Source organism: Melanotaenia boesemani, chromosome 16, assembly GCF_017639745.1.
Source record: "Melanotaenia boesemani isolate fMelBoe1 chromosome 16, fMelBoe1.pri, whole genome shotgun sequence".
In the NCBI taxonomy this organism is placed as follows: domain Eukaryota; kingdom Metazoa; phylum Chordata; class Actinopteri; order Atheriniformes; family Melanotaeniidae; genus Melanotaenia; species Melanotaenia boesemani.
The window spans coordinates 21,934,137-21,947,132 of NC_055697.1; the positions used below are offsets into that span (position 1 = coordinate 21,934,137).

The window sequence follows — 12,996 nt, forward strand, 5'->3', positions numbered from 1 at the left end:
TACACTCATGACCATATATTTAAAAAAACAAAGCACAGCGAAACAAAAACAAAACTATAAATAAAATTTTAAATGAGATTGCTGTTTTATCTGGATGGTCTGAGGCTGATTTGATTTTTTCACTCGTCTGTGCCAGAAAACGCCTCTTTTACCATTTGTCTACTACCTTTTATACCAACTGCCATAATTTCTTATTTTAATGAATGTCTTCACGTGCACGAATTTAAACCAACTTTGCACGCTTATGTGCTGACGTCACATCAACGGGTACCGGTAAGGCTGAAGTTCACAAGCCTTTCAACTGTCATTGTTGCTAGCTGCTGCTGTGTAAAAAAAAGACGTGAAAACTTTAAAAAAACATTGTTAGAGGTAAAAGCTAAGCGTAGATACAAATAGACGAATAAAAGTCGAGTCGTATGTAAGCAAACAACCGGTTGCAGCTTAGCGTGCAAAGTCACCCTTTCAGACCCGGTGACAGCTTCACGCTCCGCCCAGCAGTTGGAAGCGAGAGGAGGGAGGATGTCGGAATGACAAACTGCTGATAGTGTGGAGTCAGACTGTACTCTGTGTTGTGTGCTCTGCTGCTCCACGTAGTTGATCGTATGTGGGTTTCACATCGTTGATGTGACCGTGTTTTGTTCATTTATGCTCGCGTGTCGTTCTACGGAACAGTTTAATCGATAGTGTTGGACAGTTTGTCGGGACATTTACAGCGTAACTAACGGTTCAGGGACACAGACGCTTCGTGTCTTGTTTTTAAAGCCATTAAACATTCAATGGGAAGACGACTAACTCTAATTTTTGCTTTGTGGGTTTTTTAAAGTTTATACTAACTGTGCCGAACTCAAGGTAGGTTAGTTGATTTGATTAGTTGTTAAACACTTCATTCTACGAAGAGAGAAGCTTGTCACTGAACTTATGTGATGACTACAGGCTGTGGGCAAGATTGAACTTCTTCAACCTTCATCACCTCGCTGTCTTTTTTTTAACAGAAAGTGAAAGATTATCTTCAGTTTCTCAACAAGTAATTTACAAGACAGCAAGTGGACTATTTGGTGACACAACGCAGAGGCCATGAACACGCTTTTAGCTGCATAGTTCAGGTAAGTGAAACCATATCACACATCAGCTTAGACCACATCGGTTATCGGTTTAGAACAATTAAAACTGTGTTAGTAAGTATTTCCTATATGTATTTGCACAGTACACCGTGTCCGCATAATCAAAACAGTAACTCCCAATGAGCCCGTGATGAAGCTGTTAGCAGTCTTCCTCTGTGTTGCCCAGTGAGGCAAACAGGCCATGTTTTCCAGCATCATCCCCACTCCACAGCCATAACATGTCCTGAAAGAGTCATTGTACCATGAAAGAGGTTGAGTCAGCCTTTATGTAATGAGCTCATAAGGACATATTAATTATATAACATCATATTGTGTACACTGGCCTTATAGTGTGAAATATTGAGAGTATTGCTACTTGATGAGTCTTTCAGTCTTTGCATACTTGAAGGGATGTTGACACTGACATACAATATTGCTATTTTCTTTGTGCATATGTCATGGGATTAAAAGCAACAAGGATAACTCACACTGTCGTAAAGTTAGATTCAACAAACATGAGTTAAAATGTAACCAAGCTTTTTATACCGTCCTGACTACAGCTTTGCATAATCATATTTTTATACCACAAGTGAATTTGCTGTCAGTCTTTACCATGGTGTCTGAGTATGCATGTGTGTTTTATTTTAAGCTGTGATCTATTACAACCCAGACAGTGTAAAGCGCCATAGCATCAGCACACCACTACATATTAGGATAAGACGTGACTGATTGCTCTAAGCGTAAGTGAGATGGACACTCATGTGGTTTCTCCAATGTTAGGGTGGGGTTGCACACATGCAAATCCATGTGTGTGTTCCTCTGGCACCTGTTGGCTACAGTCCTGGAGCGCCACCTTGGCTGAGGGTGTGTTTACAGTCTGATTCCTTCCAGCAACAGCTGACCGTCTACACCAGTGGTCCCCAACCCTGGTCCTCAAGGCCCACTATCCTGCAGGTCTTCGATGTCTCCCTGTTGCAGCACACCTGATTCAAATGAATGGCTCATTAGCAGATTTGTGCAGAGCTTGTCACAGAACCATTTAATTTGAATCAGGTGTGTTGCAGCAGGGAGACATCTAAGATCTTCAGGATATTGGGCCTTGAGGACCAGGGTTGGGGACCTCTGGTCTACACTGTTCAACTGCTGCAAAAGACCACCCAAAAAGCAGTTCAATACGTGAGGGTTTTTCCAGTCTGTGAGTCTAATGTAACTCCCCTCTCTTTGCGTGTGTCCTTACAGTTCATAGAGGTAGTTATGTGTGAAAATACACATTATTCTCAATCCGCTGTGAATTGTAGTCATTTCTTGGTGCCTCATCAAGGGTACCCTTGAGGCAGATAAGAGGTATGTGGCTGTTTTCAGCAAAGAGAAGAGTTGAGTCATTTATGAGGCAGTGCCAGATTTATGCAGTCATCATTTCCCTTTTAGGTGTTGCACATTATTTTTTTTTCCTGATCTAGGTTATTGAAGCACTTTAAACACCAGTTTCTACTGCAATAAAAAGCCCAGAGATGTCATCCTTTGAGATTATATATTTTCCTTCATGTGTTGTGATGTTGTGCTCAGAGCTGATGACTCAACTTGACTTTGACTTTTATCCTCTTTGCCCTCTCCTCTCTCCGCATGTGGCCTATCATTAGAGCTATACTTAGCCACGCTTATCAGGACGGTCATCCCCAAGACCACAGATGTTTAAAGTCTCGGAATAGCTCAGTACACTGAGTGTAGACACTCAGATATCCCGACACAGAGTCAGAAATTGACAGCCCTTAGGGTTGACAGTGTTCTTTAAAAATCCAGAAATGCTGTTTGAATAAAAAATGTTTTTAGAGAAATGCTATTTTAGGGTGACTGTGTTTATTAGTTTACATTTTTAACTTGACAAGATTACTTTTAGTACAATTAAGAAAGATCTGAAGACAGCTGATATGCTAGTACAGGATTGACTGGACATAAACAGTTTGAGGAAGAATGAATTTCAATTAAATAATGCAGAATATGGGCTGCACGGTGGTGGTCGCCGGTTCGAATCTTGGCTGGGGGAGGTTCGAACCTTGAGGGCGGTGGCCTTTCTGTGTGGAGTTTGCATGTTCTCCCTGTGTATGCGTGGGTTCTCTCCGGCTTCCTCCCACCGTCCAAAGACATGCATGATAGGTTAATTGGTTATTTTAAATTCTCCCTAGGAGAGAGTGTGTGAATGGTTGTTTGACTATCTGTGTTGGCCCTGCGACAGACTGGTGACCTGTCCATGGTGTACCCTGCCTCTCAACTGTTAAAATGCTGGGATAGGCTCCAGTTCACCCGCGACCCTTAATGGAATAAGCGGTCAAGATAATGGATGGATGGATAATGCAGACTATAATTTGACTTTTGATGGAATGGATGGCTTTGATGGAAGCAGCAAGTCCAAAAGTTTGGATAGGGTAAGTCAAAGGCTGTAAAAGTAAGTGGTGCTAGAAAAAGGCTGAAGTAATGTGATGTGACTAATTAGGATTATTGGATGAGTAGTGTGATTGGATATGAAAAGCAACTTTAGAGTGGCAGAGTTGTTCAGAAGTAAAGATGGGCTGAGGCTCAGAATTGTGCAGGAATTTTTAGAATACATTTCATCAACATAACTGTGGAGATCCCATCATCTACAATGCACAATATCATCAAAAGGTTCTGAATATCTGGTGACATCTCCGTATACAAGAGACACAGCTAAAAATCAATGTTGGATGCCTGCAATCTTTGCTCCCTCAGGCAGCACAGCATTACAACACGCATAATGTTGTCATGGAAATCAGTGCATGGGACTAGGAATACTTCCAGAAATCAATGTCTGTGGCATCCACAAATGCAAGTTAAAGCTCTGCCATGCAAAAAAGAAGCAATGTGTGAACATAAGCCAAAAATCCCAGTCTTCTCTGGTCCAAAATTAATTTAAAAAAGATGGGCGCAAAAATGGAGTGATATGTGGTCAGATAAAATAAAAAGGAATGGGACCATTTGGCTTGTTATCAGCATTGATTTAAAAAGCCTGCAACTCTGGAATGGGGGTTAATTACTACCTATAGAAATGGCAAATTGCACATGTGGAAAGGCAGTACCATTCCTGTTGGTGTGGAGCAGTTGGAAGAAACATAAGCTGTCATCCAAACCCTGTTGTGCACTGAACAATCTTTCCACCTTTTAAGTCTAACAATACATGCTGTACCTGGTAAAGAATCATAAATACTGCATTATGCATTAAATGCATTAAGCTGTGACATACTTTCAGTCAATTTCAGTCGGGATTTTAAATTGAGAGAATATGACAAATGGATTTTACCAGGCTTATAATACATGTAGAACCCTCTGTTATCTTGTTACTATATTAGCATTAGGTAATATAAATAGTATTAAACTTTCACTACTATAGGTCAAAGGGTCACTTACCGTAAAACCTTTAAGTCTCATTGAATAATCCGTCACGTCTTTCAGTCACGGGATGAAGTATTTATGTCAGATACTTCACTGGTGCTGGAGACTGAGTGTGCTCCTATGAGATTTAGTTTGCTTTCATATTGTCTGCCTTAACATTGCTTAGTCATTGCTGGTCATCCTTTCCGACCTGCTTTAAATTTGCCATCTTCTGCTCAAAATATGGGTGATAACCTGATGTGAATGTCACTTGGTGTCATTGACTCATGTTTCTGCACCCATTTGGATTCTTTCCAGGAAAAACTTCCCCTTCTTACATGTATTGTTTTACACAGAGAACTTAATGTGGTACAAGATCTTGGATTTAGAGATGATGACTTAAGTTTTAAGCAAATAACAAATTATGTCTTAAGGTCAGACTGACATGAATGTGATATTAATTTTCCTGTGTTTGCATGGCAGGTTCAACTGCAGCATTATCTGATGTTGGCACATAATAGATTTCATTGTGCTTTTCTATATTCAAAGTAATTTACATAACAAGTAGACACATGAGTTTCTAGATATTTTATCCCACAGTGATCCTTAGATAAACAGAAATATTATTATTCCAGACAGTCTTGGATATTTTCTATCCTAATTTCATTAGTTAGACTAAATTTTTTCTGTACCTTGCCTGTCCAGAATCATGACCACAAATGATGGTCTGGTTGCCGTGTTGTGCCGAACAAATTTGCTTTGCTAAGAGGAGCTTAATGAAAATAAGGCTCCTCTTGATACTTAAGTATTACTCTTTATTTTTAAATTTGTTTACTGGTGACTTTACATACAGAAGAGAAGACGAGACAGAGTGAAGAGAGAAAAATGAGACAAAAGATAAGAAAACAACCACAAACAAAAAAATGAGACAACCAGCTGCTACACCTGTAAAGAATACAAAATATCCTCTGTAAGAAAACACAGCAGACAATGATCAGGAGCACCCACAGGAAGACAAATTATGAAAATTCATAAACACAAACAACCACAACAAGTATGTGTGTGTGTGTGTGTTTTGATTCTAATTTCATTAGTCTAATAGCTTTAGCCTCCAAGATAATTTTACCACAAAGGCACAGCATTTGATGGAAATTAACCACCAACTGTGGCCTGATTTAATGTGATGATGCTCCTTCTCTGACCCTTTGTGGGATTATCTATCAATGTCTTTTAAAAATGTCCAGCCAAAAAAAAAAAGATTGTAGTGACTGGGATAAATATTTACTAATAAGCACAAACTGGTAAACTGACTGGAAAAGAAGGAGGCACAGGAAAGAAGGAAGTGGGACAAAGAGGAAGTTGATCTAATAGCAGTGCATTGTCCATTCAAAGAGGGTAATTCCATTGGAGTCATTATCTTTTAAAGTTCATAGTCAGATTTACTGCATGTTGATTTTTTTTTTCTCCAATTTTACGTAGTAGTATGTGTGTTGGAAGGATTTTATTTTGTCCAATGTCATAGGAAGGACTTAGTCAGATTAGAGTTAGCAGAGGTTAAATCAAAGCAAATGCTCAATAAATAGCGCAATAGTTAGATAAGCTGGACATGCTCTGAATTAACTTACATATCATCATGAAGAGTTGATTATATGATACAGCAGAAAGTAATTTAATTGTTCTGGTATTGAAAACTGACCTACAAACAGCCAGGAGGTTGCTGTCATAGCCATATACCGTGGAGTTGAGCATATTCTTTAAATGTTTTTTTTATCTACAGTGTATCCTCATTTAAATGCAAGTTTGTGCATGTTATCATGCTTTTAGGATCTGTTTAGTGTTATAACAAGTATAGTATTGTAATTGTAATAGATCTATAAGTATAAATTTATACATTTTTATAGTAGATCATAAAATACACAAAAATACAAAACATTCTCTGTGTCTGCCACTTTTAAAATAGAGGAGTTTTTTCAGTTTGATAAAAAATGTTTATTCGATGTATTTCAGTGCTGCGGACAGATTTAGAGAGTGATCCCACCCATCTTTTTTTCACTGATAGGGTGGTGTTTTTTCTTAATAATGTTGCATGTGCAAAAATTCATTGTTGATCATTTTTTGTCTTTAAATTCACTGAAATATTTTCAGTTAAAAACCAGGACTGCATTCAGAAGTATAGAGAAAAAAAGTCTGTAATTGTGATTAGGGGAATTTCAGTTTGGTATTTACCACTGTTTACATTTTTTGTTTGGTCATTCCTTTTATAATTTAATGCCACAGGAGATGTTTGGGAAGTGCTTCACTCAGACCTAATCGGCATCAAACCTCTTGGAGTGTTCTATTGTGGTTAGCTGTATTCATAAACCAACAGCAGTTAGTGTGAATGGTCTAAATCCAACTCAAAACTTCACACAAACTATTCACTTCTATTTTTCCTGCAAGAATTGTCAAAACATAGGAGGTTCATAAAGATAGTTTGTAGATAAAGACCATGTAGCATGTTTTAGGCACAAGAAACTCCTAGAGATGGCATATGCATTTGGATAAAATTTACAAGATTGCAATCATGATTTGCAAGTCCGTTTTATGAAGCTCCAAGCTACGTATCTGTTTTTAGTCAAAACACCAAGGTTTGGACCAACCTCTATCTACTGGCAGCTGTGAATGCGTTTTCAGTGTGTTGACAGTCTGCTGTGGCAGCTTCTATTTACAGACAGACACTGCTCTTATTGTGACTTATTTTTAAATCACATTCTGTTCACATATATGAATCACGTGTTTTCTCGCAGTGGTATTGACTTTGCAGCATGAAACCAATCCAGGTGAGTCACTTTGAGACTTCAGCAGCTGGAAGTTGTAGCTGTTAATGTGTCTCTAGGAAAGTGGTTATATCCCTCAAAAACTAAACGTCAGCATACTATCCAGCTTCCCTTTGGCCCCCATCAGAATAAACACCTTTAATGGCCTTGCTGACAATGATTGACACTTGTTGTGTTGCACGGTGACACTTTTGAGCCTCTGTTATCCTTGTGGTTAGTCAGATGTTGAGGATTAAATGGGGATGTAAGATGTACAGCAGTCTCACACTGGTTCAAGTGAAGGTCATGTATGGTGTAGAGAACATATGGTGAAGTGCCTGTGTCTGTAAAAAACAAACAAAACAAACAAAAAAAAAACAAAACAAAAACCACTGTGGTGTTAGGGTTATCATGATAATGATGAGAGTGGACATCTGTGCTCCTAAGATTAGATTTATAGAAGAGCTGCCAAGACTTTCACTGCTCATAATCACACCTTGGAAATAAAAGTGGTGTAATTTTTACAGATAAGTCAGGGTAGATTATAAAAACAGTTTAAATTCTGTCACCCCAAAGTTTCTGTGTCGTGACTACAGGGTTGTATGACTCATATTAGCCCACACTTTCTTTGACAGTATGTTGCCTGAGTGTATTCAGTTTATCTTAAGTTAAAAGATGCTTTCCACCGTTGAGAGTCATATGGTAGAACATATTATTTGTTAGAATAAGCCCTCAAAATCTGCTACTTTGTACTTTGTACTTGGCACAACTTTAATTATGTAGATGCAGAACAATTCATTGTAACTGAACCATCTATTCAAAGCATTACATGAAGCAAAAGAAAAAAATGAATCTTTAGAAATTCCGTGTTTTAGTGTTTAGTTCTGCCTCTAAGATAATCAGTGCTGTTTCAGACTACATGCTGTGAATTATCCAGGCAGGTGGCATCAGACACAAAAGGAGACCTTGAGGCAATACCCACATGGTTTTACTGCCTGCATTTGAAAGAAATTGGTTGACTGATTGGGACCAGTATGCTGTCAAGTATAAAATGCAGAGGGAAACACAGAAAATCTTTATGAGAACCACAACAAAAAGTTTCTTTTTATACACAGTGGAGCTCTGTGCAGGATCTATCACTTTATTTATCCCCTCTGGTGGTCTCATGGTGTCAGAGCTGCATTTTGAAAAATCCTTCTCTAGCTTATAGATATAGATCTTGTGTTTTGAGGATTTTTATATGTGGCTTTAGTCTTTAGGCTTTGTTTGATATACTGTGTGAAAAAAATTGCCTTCTACTAATCTATTAAATGATTATACATCCTTTTTTTCTGCTGTTTTTCTTCGAGGCCTTTCTCTCTTGCTGCATGCTGGGTGGGGTTCCTGATTGATGCCCTATCAAATATTAATGTCCTTGTGAGGGCGCTCTTCTCTCCACCCACACACCCATCGTCACACATCACACAACTCATATTACACATAAACACACATGCGAGGGCAGTGCCAGACAGCAGATATCACATCCTCTGAAGTGTCTTCCTTTTCATGTGCGCTACTCTTTTTCTGGGTGAAGTTCTTCTTTCTGGTTGAGATGATGGAGGAAACAGTGCAGAGAACCAGGTTTAACTCTCACCCTGATGATTGATTTTGGCATGAAAATGATTTGGTAAATCAACTGAAGTTCACTGAGTTAAGGTAATGTTTTCTGTCTATTCTGTGTTTGATCTTAGGCAATTAAAATATAAATACAACTGAAAGGTGTAATCATGTTGTTTTATGTGTTTTCTTAGTGCTCTGCACCAATATAATAAAACCTGCAGTGCCCACTTAACAGAACAGGTTGCCACACCTGCTTTCTCCACTTTTATCCATTCATTGTTTCCTCAGTGGTTCTTTGTCATTTGATCTGCTGTAGTTAGTTTACAACATTACAGAGCTCTTTATGCTGTCTCATTGGATTAGCATTTTTTAGCAGCTGTGCAGCTCTGCCCAATACTGCTATCTCTCAATACATGTTTGTCTAGCATCAGTGCTGCCTTTCATCCCTGTCTCATTCTATTAGCCTGCTCTAATGGCACTCTGTTAATCTCTTCAGGGAGAGAACTATGTCCCACAACTGCCCTGTCCAGATGCCTGGCCTAGTTATTACTCCACTGTGTCGCTGCTCTCGGTCAATACATGCGGGAAACACTTTGGTTTGGATTCAGTATGTTAGAAAGTAACATGGGTTCTATTTGATTGATAGGATGTATTTATAATCCCCTTATCCATCATCTTTTGATTGAAAAGCTTCAGGCCTGTATAGTTTTTTTCTGATGATGTGTCTGCAGTGTGGCTGGTTAAAACAAACTTTTGAGTATGTTTCCAATCACTGAATCCAATGTGACATTTTTCTGTGGTTTTTTAACATGATTTAGGTGGTAAATGAGCTTTTAAACAAATTTATTTATTCACTGTAGAGCCTCTTGGATGATATTCTGAGCCACTCAAACAGGAGTAATTAATCTATATATTGACTGGTTGTGCAGCATAAAAGACAGATTAACTAAGATGGATAGGAAGAACATATAGAAAGAAAGAAAAATCATACACAGAGGAGATATAAAGATGCAGATGTCTTCCAGATCTTTCAAAAAAAAAAAGGCTAGATGAATTTTATCTTTTTCACTTGCTCTATCTTTCCTTCCTCTCGTTTCCCCCACCATATCCCCTCCTTAAGATATCTTTGTTATTGTCTTACAGTCCAGGTGGACTTGAAGTGCTCAGATCCATTTAATTTGTAATATATTCAGTTATTATTACTGACATTGTTTAGAAAGTTACTTTACTAATGTACTTGGAAGTTACAAACTACTCTTTACCAGAAATGGCACCTGTGAAGCTACCACAGTGAAAACAAAAAGTCATGCTGTGCAGGCTTTTAGTGTTAAGTTTTTCCAGATACTTTTAATGTGATATGAAGCTTTTAGTCAGTAGATACAGCTCAGACACTAGATGGTATTTATTTAACATGATGTTTTGTTTCATAAATCTGCACTTTTTAATGACAGAAAACCTTGCGCTTCTTATGATTAAAAAAAGTCAGACATTTTAAGTCTGTCTTTGAGACATTTGTCCAATGAACTGTCTTTTAGGGCTCTAGTATTCATTATTTGACAGTAGTGATATAGGAACATATTTGTATTTTGAGATACTCTCAGTTACCGTTTTGCTAGTAAAGCCCCTTTTCTGTGTGGGTCGGGACACATTTTTAGGTGTTTCTACATGCAAAAACTGGGCTGGGTACCCCGATATCAGACCCAACCCGTCTTATTTTCTTGTTAACTTCCGTTGGAGTACCAATCTAACCGACCCGACCTGAAAAGGTGGAGCTTGAAACATTGCAATCTGCTTGTACTGTGAGTGGGCATAAAAACAAAGCAGGAATGGCTCCCTGTTTGGAGTAACATATTTTCTTTATGTTGATTAATCTTCGTTTAAAATGGCGTTAGGCAGCACCTCCAGGAAGAAAGAACACAAGCTGTTGGATGACCACCATTCTCCTCCTTTGTTTCTGAGTTGTGTTGACGAGCAGTTTAATTAATCTGTATCAGGTGTGCTGGTGTTGAAAGCATCTAAAGCATTCAAGGAAGGGGGTCCCGAGGACCAGGACTGAGAAACAGTGACTTGATCCAACCAGAAAACGCATATCCTGCTTTGCCTGCCTCATGCTTTATATGTGTCACATAGGTTTGCTAGAGCTTGAAAGAAATCTGATGAAAGATTTCTTGACATAGTTCTCTGTGGACAAATGGTACTGAGGCTTTGTAATGATCTGGAACAATGAGCACTGGATGACAGGGATAGACTGACTGAACAGCAGGAACGGGGATTTAGTGTGTGTAGTAAAGCACCTCCATTCATGCGTAGCCCCAGTGACCCAATAGATCACAGCCCTCAGGCTGTCGTATCCCATCTCCATCCATCCTGTTACTCCTGAAGAATGGATTACTGTAGTTTGTGTGCATGTGCAGTGCCATAATGAAAACTCTTCTAGAGATGAACAACCATACTATAACAGATCTGAGTTTTTAGCTTTCCTGCTTCTTTATCAGTTATTTTCCACCCGCTGTCCTCTTAGTTGGAAATGAAGCAAGGCCATATAGCCTCACTGTCAGGCAGAAATAAAGCTCTCTTTCCTTGTATGGCACAGAGTAAGAAGATGTCATCTCACTTTACTGATGATTTCACACACAGTGATCGCTGCTGAGCCGCTGGGCTGTAGGTCTGGCAGAAGATCTCTCTGAGGGAAGTCTGCCTGTAGACTCGTCTGCCTCTCAGTATCACTTAATTTAACAGACTGTCTTTTTTGCTGTGTAGCTCATGTCTCCTCTCTTTTCTCCCCATCTTCCACTTGATGTCACTGCTTTTGGTGTCTTTCTTGTGTAAAACCACAGAAAATCCATTTAAGCAGTCCATATTAACAGATGTTTATCTAGGCTTTTAATCTGATCCACACTACAGACAAATTCTCAGGTCTCTGTAGACGGCAGTTTGTATCAGGTTGGGGGCTTGGCCTTCTGGCCTTCCGTCATCTTTGTTCACAATGGGTTTTTTTAAGCATAATGTTTTAATTATACATATAATCCAGACATCAGTTTCAATATTTTCTTTACCATTTATTACATCACATGATAAACATGGGATTTTTATGCAGGCCTCATATGTTAGTCAAGCTTTTGGATATCTATGTACAGTACTTTGCTCAGGGGGAGGGCTAGACCAGATATGAAGGTCTGACAGATGACCTAAACTGTTTACTTCTCTACTTCTAAATATGTGTCCCTCCGTCAGCATCTTGTCAGAGATTATTTACATTATTTTTTAGCTTTTCTGACACTGACCTACAAATTTTAGGCACGGATTGGGACATACTTGAGGAACTTATTTCAAAGTGTTTCCTTAAGTACTGGAACCAAAACCTAGATATAATACATAAATATAACGAATACATATAAACAGGCTTACTGAATACGAAGATGCTGGCTGTGCTAATTTATTATCAGAAAAACATGCTCTGGTGATGGTAGAATCCTGTAGCTCCTTTAAATTCACCCATCTACAATCACTTTAATTTAGTGCACATAAAGCCTTTCGATACATTTCATGTTGATTTAATGTTTAGAGACCTAATGAAAGCTCTAATTAACCAATCAGTGATTTGGATGTCTTGACTTCTCTAATGTTTGCTGAATTAGTGCGCAAAATGATCTCATATTTGCATTTGATGAAATTACAAAGTTAATATCTCACTTTTTTATTTTCTGATAAAACAGTCTAAAAATTTAATATTATATGACGCAAATCGAAGCTGTGTGGTCTGATTTCGTAAATAACTATTTAAAAAAGATGAATGTTGAGTAACAACACCAGCAGTCTGGACAGATATCTTTTTATGGCTTTCTGATTAGAGAAATGAGCCAGAGATGAATGAACTTTTCCTTTTTTTCTTAGTATGTGCTGTTGTAAGAAAATGTTCTGTCATTCTGGATATGAATGAAGCTTGAAAGGATCTGGGGACACTTGACAGTTGTGACCCCTCCTCCCCATCTACCCATTAAGCATATACACACACAGTCACTACCCCTCCCCAGGGCAAAGAGGCTTTGGATTCCCTGCCTTCACATGTTGACCTGATTTTTTTTGTGTAAGTCTGTGTTTTGTGCTTATACCCATGT

The 12,996-nt window shown here is 38.5% G+C and overlaps 1 protein-coding gene across 6 annotated transcripts in view; it reads left to right on the forward strand.

The window, feature by feature from the left end:
- The first annotated feature begins 203 nt into the window (after positions 1 to 203).
- The window catches only part of ccser2a (coiled-coil serine-rich protein 2a), a 57,645-nt gene continuing 44,852 nt past the window's right edge, over positions 204 to 12,996 (forward strand). Inside the window, exons 1-2 of one of the 6 annotated variants that reach the window (XM_042010610.1) lie at positions 205 to 849; positions 993 to 1,103. The gene's annotated coding sequence lies outside the window, so the exon portion shown is untranslated. Of the gene's footprint in view, positions 1,104 to 2,251; positions 2,296 to 12,996 lie in introns of those variants that run through there. The other 5 variants (XM_042010611.1, XM_042010613.1, XM_042010609.1 and 2 more) reach the window with 5 other exon arrangements.